The sequence below is a fragment of the Pezoporus wallicus genome, unplaced genomic scaffold (assembly GCF_028554395.1).
Source record: "Pezoporus wallicus isolate ANWC-B61680 ecotype Strahan unplaced genomic scaffold, APGP_CSIRO_Pwel_v1 contig_11153, whole genome shotgun sequence".
Lineage (NCBI taxonomy): Eukaryota > Metazoa > Chordata > Aves > Psittaciformes > Psittacidae > Pezoporus > Pezoporus wallicus.
Window position 1 is genome coordinate 869,770 of NW_026639099.1, and position 11,339 is coordinate 881,108.

At 45.6% G+C, this 11,339-nt stretch overlaps 1 long non-coding RNA gene across 1 annotated transcript; it reads left to right on the forward strand.

The window, feature by feature from the left end:
* The first annotated feature begins 865 nt into the window (after nucleotides 1–865).
* LOC130601528 (uncharacterized) lies at nucleotides 866–1,443 on the forward strand. Its single transcript, XR_008972691.1, has 2 exons — nucleotides 866–1,250; nucleotides 1,359–1,443. It is a non-coding gene; the product is annotated as an uncharacterized LOC130601528 (long non-coding RNA).
* Nucleotides 1,444–11,339: the final 9,896 nt, after the last annotated feature.

The window sequence follows — 11,339 nt, forward strand, 5'->3', positions numbered from 1 at the left end:
TGTAGCTGGTGAAAGAGGAGGCTGGAGGAGTGCATGGGGCCACAGTGAGCTCAGACAACTCTGAAATAGAAATTAAATCCAGGGGTTGAGAGGAACATCTTGGAGCTTCAAAAGCCACAGATAATCCTCCAGGATACTTTAATGTACTTAACTTCAAGGCTAAAACACCAAATACTACAGAAACCAGGGTGTCAGGTAGAAAGCGAGAGACTGTGAAGGCTGTCAGTGCTGTGGGCTCCTGCAGCAGCAGGGGTTTTGCTCAATAAAAATGGCCAGGTGGCCTTTGGTACTGTAATGCCGTCTTATAGAAGGTGAAAATTATAAAGGCATTCCCGTGATCCCTGGTTTAAGGAAAACCTCTTCCTTGATCCTAACCCCGGTGATCAGGTTAATCCTGCGTGGGGGACCAGCACGCAGCTTCCTGTGCCAAATCCACCTTTACCTGTGGCTGCTTGCTGATGCTACAGAAGTAAAAAGCCAAGCAAACCCAGAACCTAAATTACACATCAAATGGCAGAACTAGTAATTCTTCCTGATCCCCAGGACTACAGGATTATATATAGCCTAGGCATGGCATACTAAGTAAATCTCCTTGCATCCCCTATTTAGACACACCAAGAAACGGTACACTCAAGCCCTCCTATCACAAGTGGCAGTTTCTCCCCATCTCCTGTCTGGAGGAGGAGAAGAGCTGGTGAAGGATGCAGGGAGTTGTCTGGGGTGAGGTGGCATGGGTTTGGGTGCTGCCTGGGCTGCAGAAGTGCTGGGTAGATGGGAGCAACCACTGCCGGGGTGCCTTGGTGCCAGCTCATGGCAGCCCCGACCCCAGTCACAGTGTCCTCGGAGGCAGGCAGGATGCCTCAGCTGGTGTCATGGTTGGATTACCAAGAAACCAGAGAGAAGGACTTGAAAAGCTTATTGCTGTGTCTGGGAGAGGAGCAGCTGGCTGCTGCCTGTTCATCATCCCATTTCCCTTCTTGATCTTCAGCGCTGCTCTGCAAAGCTGTCTGACTCACTGCTGGGGAGTGGGGAAGGGAAGCTGGGAGCTCAGGCAGCTTCATTTTCAGATTCTGATCAGGACTCAGTTTATCAGGAAGCCTCGAAGCTGAATCTGGCCCGTAGGTGCAAACTGGGAATGATAACCGATGGGCATGTGCTCATCTCACAAGCCCTCCACACACTGGGCCAGCTCTGCCACAGGCTGCGACAGTCACCGGGAATGCTATTAAAGCAGCACAGCTCCTCTTTGGGTTGTGGGACTGTGGGGTTTTGGCATCACATCAACTATTCCTGAGAATCCCCAATTATGCTCCCTTCTCTTCATGGTTTGTTTTCATATTTGCTTTATTCTCGGATAGTTGGTGCCAAAGTGTTCTCAGTAACGGGAAATGGGTCCTTACAAGGCTTTTAAGTAAATACTTATCTGGATGGATTTGCACTTTATTCTCCTGCTTGTAGCGGTCATTGAAACTGGAAACTGTGGGCACAAAAATAACGTTCGCTTCGGTGATTTTGTGTTTATCTGTAGAGATGATGTCAGGTTTGGAGCTGGACATGACACTCTTTACTTTAAATGACAGCTCATAATAATCAGTTGAGCTCACAACGATTAGTTGAGCACTGGCAGCATGAGAGCACTGGGAGATGAGCAGAACAGCAAGGTCTTGGCTCATGAATGTGGCAGGTCCAGCAACTGAGCTCCACGTTATTACTGACCAAAAGTAGGTTTGGTTGTGTCTGAGCAAGACCCAAGGTTATCCTCAGAAAACAAAAGGGCTTGTTCTGCAGGAGGAAAAGGTCAGCACCTGCAAGATAGCTCTGCCTTAATGTCTCTAGAGGCACAGGGATCTTTGGACCTCCTAATAGTTTATGTACAGGCTGTTCAGATGTGTATTAGTCATTTCTCCCCATGACACAGGCTTTTCACTCAGTGCTAATCCTTCACAGAACCTTTCTGGACTGCAGTGTCTTATCACAGACATTCTCCTTTGCTCTTGCAGGGAAATAGGTGTTGTTGGTTTCTGTATTAAGCCCTCCAAAGACAGATGGAAGAGTTGAAATTTAGGTATATGTAAGCTGCAAGTTGAAAATGCCTTTGGCAATTGAAAATTCAAAGCCTGGTGTGTCCGCAGAGTGCAGATGCAGATGGGTTGCGTGTCAGAAGGTGTTGAGATAGTAAAGGACCAGGGTATCTGCTGCTGTTCGGCAGCAGAGATCCCATCTCTGGTTATGCCCCCCAGGTGCTGCACCTGATGATCAGTAATCCCACATTGTGCTAACAGTCAGGTGAGGCTGCTGCCAGATACAGGGGATGACCAGGGAGCATTTTTATGGAGCTGGGCTGGGTCAGCCTGGACAAGAGAAGGCTCCTGAAGGGGAGACCTCAGAGCAGCTCCAGTGCCTGAAGGGGCTGCAGGAAACCTGGAGAGGGGCTTTGGACAAAGGCCTGTAGGGACAGGCCAAGGGGAATGGCTTTAACCTGCCAGAGGGGAGACTGAGATGAGCTCTTAGGCAGAAGCTCTTCCCTGTGAGGGTGCTGAGGCGCTGGCACAGGGTGCCCAGAGAAGCTGTGGCTGCCCCATCCCTGGCAGTGTTCAAGGCCAGGTTGGACACAGGGGCTTGGAGCAAGCTGCTCTAGTGGAAGGTGTCTCTGCCTGTGGCAGGGGTTGGAGCTGGAGGAGCTTTAAGGTCCCTTACAAAACATTCTATCATCATCCTGGTCTCAGCAGCCTTTGTGTAAAGCTGAAGCTGCCCTGGTCCTCAGTGCAAGCAGTTTACTCTCTCATCTTTGCACCTACGTGCTGGTGCCAAGTTTTGTCTGTGCAACACAGCAACTCTGAGCCCAGGAGGTAGCTTTATATTCAGAACCTGATCTGTCTTTGGGCTGTGCTGCAGGGCCCTTGTTGGGTGTGTTGAATGTTTCTTCCTATTTTGCAGCACCTTTCTAGTCTAGGGAAATGGGATGTTTTATCAGGCACTGATTTTGCTGCTAAAGCAAAATCCTTGCTGTCACTCACTTACATGTCATGCTGTCACAACACTTCTTTGGACCTCACTTTTTTTAATTCATTATTGATCATGGGAAATTGTTTCTAGAAGTGGGATGTGATTTATTTATTACCAAGCCTTCCCGTGGAATGTAATTTTTTGCTGAAGTCCTTTTCCCTGAATTGTGCTTTGGCAAATATGATAAGGCTCTGGAAGTAGGACAGCTTTGATGCTGAAGAGTCACTCTTAACATCCCAGATACACTGTTGTAAAAGGGGCTGCACTCTCCCTTCTGTGCTTCATTTCTGCTGGTGCCAGAGGCTTCCCATCTCATCCTTTTAAAATCTAAGCTGCCTCCCTCTGCCATCGGTGGCAATAGGTAGGGCCTGAAGCATTATAGATCCACTCATATCACATCAGTATTATTACCCTTGATAAAATCTCAGTGAGTATTTTAGGCAGAATAAACTTTTATGGAAGGAAGTAAGCAAATAAAATTATAGATACATATATACACTAAAGGCTGTTTGCTGGCCAATAAATGGATATTTTTAAGTGCAGAGTCTGGTGTGTTATTCTGTTTGTCAGAACTCTCCTTGCTTTTAGGATTCAAAATATCTTTCAGTGTCGCTGTTTATCTTCCCCATGAAGTGAGGGACAGGGGGCTGAAGGGGAAAATGGGATTTGAGAGCTCCCAGTCAGCTAATATGCACTGACATCGGCTGCTCTGAGAGCAGCCACAAGAGCCTATTCCAGCTGCAGACGTATTACGAGCTCCAAAGTTACTCCGTAGAGAAGGGGGGAAGCTCCTAAAATGGGTGTTATAATCTGTAGCACCAGAAAACCTTTCTTAGTCTAGCTTTGCTCATATATATATTTTTTACATGGGGGAATGACATTCCTTTCACTTCCCCTGCTCTCCCTCTCATGATTGAGGGTTTTTTTACCCATAAAAGTCTGAAATGTCCTCTTGCTCTTCTGCCTCTATTGTACCCAGGATTTTAGTGGGAGCACTTGAAAAATAAATACTAGCCAAGGAGCACATTCATTTTTATTACAGCCATTCTCTCTGCATATCCAATGGTGAATTAACTCTATTTCTGCAAGTCTCCTGCTTTTTATGTATCAGTGGAGGGAAGTGAAGGCTGTAAAGCTTGTTTGGTCCTGCAGACATTTGTGTTCTTAAATATGTAAAGATACCCCAGTGGAGCCCCTACAGTTCCTCTGTTTTTGTGTGCAATTCTATTTTAGTGCACGTATTGCTAGTGATTTCCATTTTGCTTAATTCTCTTTAAAAGCTGAAAATATCTCAATCTTTCTCTTCCTATTTCTTAGACTGCCTGATATTGTTGCAGAGTTATAGCATGACACTGCCTGAATATAGGCAATTTTCTACTGCAAACATGTTATCATTATTCTGTCAATACATTTATTGCTTCAGAACCTCTGGGGCAGTAGCCGCTTTGCTCTAGCGAGCACCAGAGATAGACACTTGCTAGTCCTGAAGCTTTGAAGTAGGTGCCCTTTCCACATCATGCTGTCTTGGGGCATCTGGGCAAAACCTGTGTCTGTGTAAGAAATATTTTCCCTTCCTTGGATTTCTTTAACCTGACCCTAATGCATCCCTGCCTTTATAGTGGTGGGATGCTGCTGTGGATGGTACAGACTTGAGCTCAGCGCTTTGTTTATTGAGTTACTTTTATGGTAGCTTATATCCTTCTGTCTTAATCTCATTTTATGTCTTTTTTCCTATCCCAGTCTTTATAGTGGTAACTGTCTCTATCTAAGTGCCCACATACATGATCAGTAGATCTTAAGAGTAATATTTTTATCTGATCCTTTTAGTAAATGCTGGCTACAGCTTGCTTTACAAATAAATCTGGATGATGTGATGCTCACACTGCATGGACTTTTCTTCAGTGGTCACAATAGTAATAAATAGGTTTATTGCTATTGTCAGAGACATATGTTTTAAGGCCAGCAGGGCCCTTATGATTATTTGGTTGGAGATTATGGATTGCTTGGAGCAGAATTCAAAGCACTGAGTCAAACTTAATAATCTGAAGGGGAGGATGCGTGATGTGAATACATCATTGGGAAGACACAGCCCTTATGTAGGTATCACTTGAGCATGGTATGCAAGCACGAGCTTGGCTTTAGCTGTGTGAGCAGCCATCTCCCTTCTCTAAATCCGTAGTGCTCTCCTCAATTATGTCTCCCAGACTGGAGTTGATGATCTTCCAAGTGCTCAGAGTTTTCTTTGCACTGTTAGAGTTGCACGTTATTTACAGTTAGTATTCTTGCAGCAGCAAGACCTTGGAATGATAGTGTCTGTCAGCAAGCTGGCTAAAGGCTTTTAATAAGCATTACATAAATCACTGCATCCTTATGGTCCTGAAGACTTCATCTTTTCTGAAGGAGCTGCTGTTCCTAGAGATGCCATCTCAAAATGACATGTCTCCCCAGAAAAGCACATTTCTCAAGGGGTCTTTAGAACCACTCTGCTGCACTTAGGCCCTGCTGAGTTGTGTGGTTGATTATGATGCTCTGTGAAGAGCAGTTTCACAACTGTGATTTTCCAATTACTTAAATCACCTGGAACTGAGAACTAAAAAAATAGTTCCCTGTTATCATTTTTCTATTTGAGTAGAGCTTTTGGTCCTCTTTTGCTTCCTCTAGAAAGCACTTGTCTAATGCCTGGTTTTGCTATCTGGATGGAGATGTGCAGTCCCACCCACTCTCTCATTGCAAGTGGGCTTCAGCTTAAACTGAGACATAACTGCAGGTACCTACATGAGCTAGGTACCCGAACTGCTGTAAAAATGACCACAGTAGGGGTCACAGGGCACACAGACACATCAGAAGCTGAATTTCAGTGCCTTAATCTCCAGCTCAACCCACCCCTTTCTTATATGGGCCACATTTCTCCTGCTGAAGCCAAGTGAGAGGGATGTTCTTGGCACTTTCAGACCAACTCTTCTGGGAGGTCTTAGTGAAGTGACCCAAAGGCACAAGCTGACCAGACAGAAGAGAGCATTTAAGGCTTGTTAACAGCTCTTCCCCTGCTTTTCACAGGCAGATCATTGCTTCTGGTCTTGATTTGAGCAAGTGATCCATTGATTTCAGGGTTGCAGCAAATTCTGCACAGCCACTTCTCATCCCAGGTCTTCCCTTTCCACTTTCTCCTAAGCCTGGCTCTTTGATCCCCCTCCCTTCCTGGAGGCTCTCTGACACTGGTTTGCATGTTCCCAGCCCAAGCCCAACCCTGATACCACCCATCCTGCCCTCTTCAGCACCTTCTGCCTGGAGCAGGCTCAGCAGTCATTTGCTCCCCCTCCATGGTATCCTACCTGATCCAAGCTTCTTTCAGGGAAGGAAATGGTTGTGAATGTGTCTTCTCCACCCAAGTTGTTTCTGTGATGGTAGCAGTGGGTAGATGCAGTTGGGCAAATTCCCATGACAACTATAAATTGCCTTTAACGGATGGGGAGGACAAGTGTGGATAAGGATTTAATACAAAGCAGTTCAAATCTTCCTGAGAAAGGGAGTCTAATGATCTGAATTTCATAATTACCAGCCTTTTTATAGGGTACCCTCATAAAAGGCAGCTGAAACTTGGAATTACCTATCCAAAGCAGCTCACCATATTGTTGCTTCTGCGAGAACAATATGTTATAAACCACATACCAGTTAAGTTGTTTTAATTAACCAATTATCTAGTTGAAGTTTCTTGTAGCTCTCTTTATCTCTGTTCTTTAGCTACAGTACAATATGGAAATTAGAGTAAATTAAAGCACTTTATTAGCTGAAATAGAATGAACAAAGAAAATAAGAAGTTACAAAGAACAAAGCACAGGCCACTAGATCATGCTTGCAATATGTAAAATGATGTCCCTGGTGTCCCTGCCCATGGCAGGGGGGTGGAACTAGATGATCTTTAATGTTTATTTGAACTCAAACCATTCCATGCTTCTATAACTTTAAGTCTAGCTGTTGGAAGGGATGAAGCACAATGAATTAAATCAGTTCAAGCCATCCTACAGCTGCATCACCAGAGAAAGCTCTATCTGCAGTGTGCTTGTGGAGTAGATGACTTATGGAAGAGTGCAGAGCCCTCACTGTGGGCTTATTGTCTGCAGGACCATCTGTGTCTGTATGCCTTGTCCCACTTCATACTTGTACTGGAAGTGGGGCCTAGAGTGATAGGACCCTGGGCTGTGCAGCCAGCTTGTTATCAAAGTGCCCTTAAAGCTGTAGTTTTGCCCCACTGGGACCTAATCTGCAAGTCTGGCAAAGTACATGTAAGAGCTCTCCATAGAAGACCCATCAGCTGCTCTGTGCTCCCAAACCACAGCTGGAGAATCCCCCCATCACTTCCTGAAACAATCCTGTTATCAGTGCACTTGTTTGGGGCACAGGGTAATCCCATTCTTGCCTGAAGGCACAAACATCCTCTGCCTCCAGGCAGTATGATATTCCCTGGATGAGATGTTTAGCAGCAAGCTTGCAAGCAGTGCTTAATAAAGCACCTAAATTCAGGATGGGACTGAAGAGGGTTGCCTCTCTTCAGGGCTTTCCTCCTGGTTTGGGGTTCTTGGGGGATAACCCATTGGGGCCAGGACCTCCTGGCAGCGCTGTGGGGGTTCAGCTTGTTCACAGCTTAACTGCTGTGTCATATCAGGCAGCAGCCTTCCATGAAAAGCAAAGGGGGTTTTATAATGAAAGCAGGGTTTTGCCACTGAGAACAACGTGTGCTGAGCAGGCAACAGCTATTAACAGATAAAACCAGGCAAACTGAGGATGTGATTGCTGCCAGGCTTCACGTTTGCAGGTTGTTCTCCGCATCGGTATTGTTCCTGCGCAGCATCCGCTCCTCTCCTTGTGAATCAAGGAGAGCATTCAAAGCTGAAGTCCCTTGCAAGGCTTTAACTCAGGTGTGTGCTTTCAGAGAAGTATTTGGACACAAAGAGTCGTCTTGTCACTTGGGTAAACGAGACACAACTATCAGGCTCGGTTCGGGGCTTATCAATTGGAACCAGCATGAAAGCGAGTTCTCCTGCTCCGGCTCGCAGTTGCAATGACTGGTTTCTCAAGATAAACTAAGAGTGCATTCAAGTGCTTTCTCTCAAAGTGATATGAAAGTCACATTGTTGTTACTCCACATCTTATGAGCCGCTTCCCTAAATAGGATTTCAGAGAAACAAAGTTAATGGGATGCTCGTCTTGGATGCGATTTAAGGCATTACCAGATGGATTGATGGCTGCTACCTCTCACTGCTCCCCCAGCCCTCTGCTTTCATTGGGATGCTCTCTGCTTCAGGGAGAGGAGTGCAGAGCAAAGCACGTGTGCTTTATTGAGTCTCTTACGGGCAATGCCTGTTGTTCTTCCTGGCAAAGCTGATACTTGCTCATCAGAAAGTGATAAGACTGGTTAAAATTAGGAGATGCCCACCCAAGACAAGTCTTCTCTTGGCAGTTCCGAGGCAGCAAACAAAGCGTATTCTGTGTTTTAGCTGCTCTGTGTTTCTGGGAATATAAAGAGAGGTGCATCCTACCAGTTTGGGTAAGACAGCTCCAGCCATCTCTGACCTCTAATTAATGGTACAGCTACAAGTTATCCTGGGATGGCTGTTAATTGAGACACTGACCAATAATGATCTGTGCAAGGTACAGAGTCGATGACCTGCTAACTAGGAGGCCATCCCTAGCTGTCCTCAAACACCCTCCTCCAGCGTGTTCTGACACCAGCACTGGCTGGAGAGCTCCATTTCAAAGCCATAACAAGGTCCCCTGGTGATTCTCTCCGTGTTTGCAGGGATGTTGCTGATGGTGGGGAAGTGGGAGCTGCATCTGCCCCATTGCCCCTTCACCCTGCCTCACCTGCCTGTCAGACCCGAATTGTCATTACATGTAAAATGGGAGCACTTCTTCTGTGGAGCTATGGATTTACTGTTAGTTTAATTACAGCCTTAACAGTCCAATCAAAATATAACAAACGGTTATTATCCCTGTTACAGTAATACTAACATTCTGAATTAATACGGAAAAGTGTCATTAATAACATTGTCATAAAAGCCCTGCTGGTATATATCTCGGGTTATGCTCACCCTTCTGTTGTTCCTAAGCCTGGTGGCACTGGTCCTCCTGGAGCAGAAAATGGGTCTGAATGTCAAAGGGGTTGATGGCATCTCAAGCCCTTCACCAGGTTGAGCTCAGGGTGGCTTCAAGGGCCCCTTCGCCAGGGTGCTTGCTGTTACTTTTATGCCTCCTTTTAACGCAGTAGCTCTCATCACTGAGAAGGTTTGCAAGTTGCACAAAAAACCCCCCCCCAGGCTCGATGCAAAGGGTCAGTTCTTATGTGATTACCACTGAGGTTTGCTGCATCTTCATGAAGCATTTGCAGAGCTAAACTGGAACAAGTCGGGCAATAGCCACTGATCAGTGGTGATAGCAGCCAAAATGAGTCCCATCACCTTGCTCTTCAAACACAAGTCCACCATTCTTGGGCTCTGTGTAGTGAAAATCACATTGCAAAAGACTATTTGGCCTTTTCAGTAGCAACAGCACTAGTAATAGTTAATGGGAGGTTCAATGAAGTAAACAAGCACTTTTACTGTTTCATGAATACCCAGTGCTGCTTTGGATATTGTTCCTTATGCTAATAATATAGTATTAATTTTAGTTCATTTTAGCATTCTATTGCTTATATTTAATAGATTATGTAAGTTAGAGAAACTAATACAAACATTTTATCTTCCTGCACTTTGAGTTATCAAGTATTAGAGCCAGGTAGCTTTTAAAAGAAAAAAAGCTGTGCTGTTAAAAATGAAGCTTTAAACGGGAATAGGGCTCTTCAGATGCTTTAAGGATTTAATCAAGGAAAGCTTCTGGGTTTCAAAGTAACTTTTTTACAACTTCTTATTTATGGGCAACTAACACAAAGGATTTTAATGCCGAAATGATATCGGGATGATTTGTTGCAGGTGGCTCAATCCAGTCACTGTTAGAGCTTTTAAACGTGAGGGGTACTGAGATTTTAAAGGCGTAAGGACACTGTGGGAGCTGGCTGATGCCTGAAGTTCTCTTTTGGGCATTGAGTTTCCAGGGTTAGCAGATGCTCCCTGGGGACCAAGTTCAATTGATCTAATTCTGGGGTCTGAAAGGGCTCCCTCATGTCTCTGCTCTTCCACTCCTGCTTTAAATGCCTGCAAGAGAGTTTATCTACAGCTATGCACTGCACAGAGATTCCCACTGACTCCCTGATTCTAATGCTAGGAAGGCCCATTACATGTTCTGTACTTCAGACTAAGGGGTGCTGTCTGCTTGGGATTACAGAAACTCTCACAAGCCTGCTACAGAAAGCAGTGTTAGCAACTCTTTCAAAGCAGAGGGGGGAGGGCTTGTTTTAATAATAAATTGCAAGTGTTCACACTACTGGAGCATCTGCTAACTGCCCTCAATTTTTAGGTAAAAAAGAAATAATGGACTTCTTCCAGGGAGAAGTACGTGTTTATAACTGCAGGCAATAATTAGAGGCTGCTGATCCAAGGTACTGAAAAAGGAATAGGAAAAAAAGCAACTGTGGGGAAGGAGAGTTGGAAACTACTCAAGTACTTGTTATAGGATAAATATAACCTTCCTGAAACTTATCCAGGCTGAGCTATTCCCACCTCTAGAGAGGATAGACACCTCTCTGCTTCCCCAGGGGACATTAGAGAGGCTCCAGTGCCTGAAGAGGCTACAAGAAACCTGGAGAGGGGCTTTGGACAAGGGCCTGTAGGGACAGGACAAGGGGAATGACTTTAACCTGCCAGAGGGGAGACTGAGATGAGCTCTTAGGCAGAAGCTCTTCCCTGTGAGGGTGCTGAGGCGCTGGCACAGGGTGCCCAGAGAAGCTGTGGCTGCCCCATCCCTGGCAGTGTTCAAGGCCAGGTTGGACACAGGGGCTTGGAGCAAGCTGCTGCAGTGGAAGGTGTCCCTGCCCGTGGCAGGGGTTGGAACTGGGTGAGCTTTAAGGTCCCTTCCAACACAAACCAGGCTGGGGTTCTGTGTCCCCAATTCATTTTGTATTTATCTCTGCCAAATATAACAGAAACACAGGAAACCCCTCTGACAGACCCCAACATCTTGTTGGGTGAATCCCTGTCTCTGTATTTTCTCCTATGCAGTGCTCAAACCCCAGGTATAATATTGATAGTCTGCTCTCAGGCTGTTCCCATGTGCCAGACACCTTAATCCTTCCCTTGTGTACTACAAGAACATGTTCAGGACTTTCATACAAACTTTTAATAGCTGATCCAAATGGGCTGAAAATGAGGCTTTGGAGCAAGCAACAAGGCTTGACCAGCACT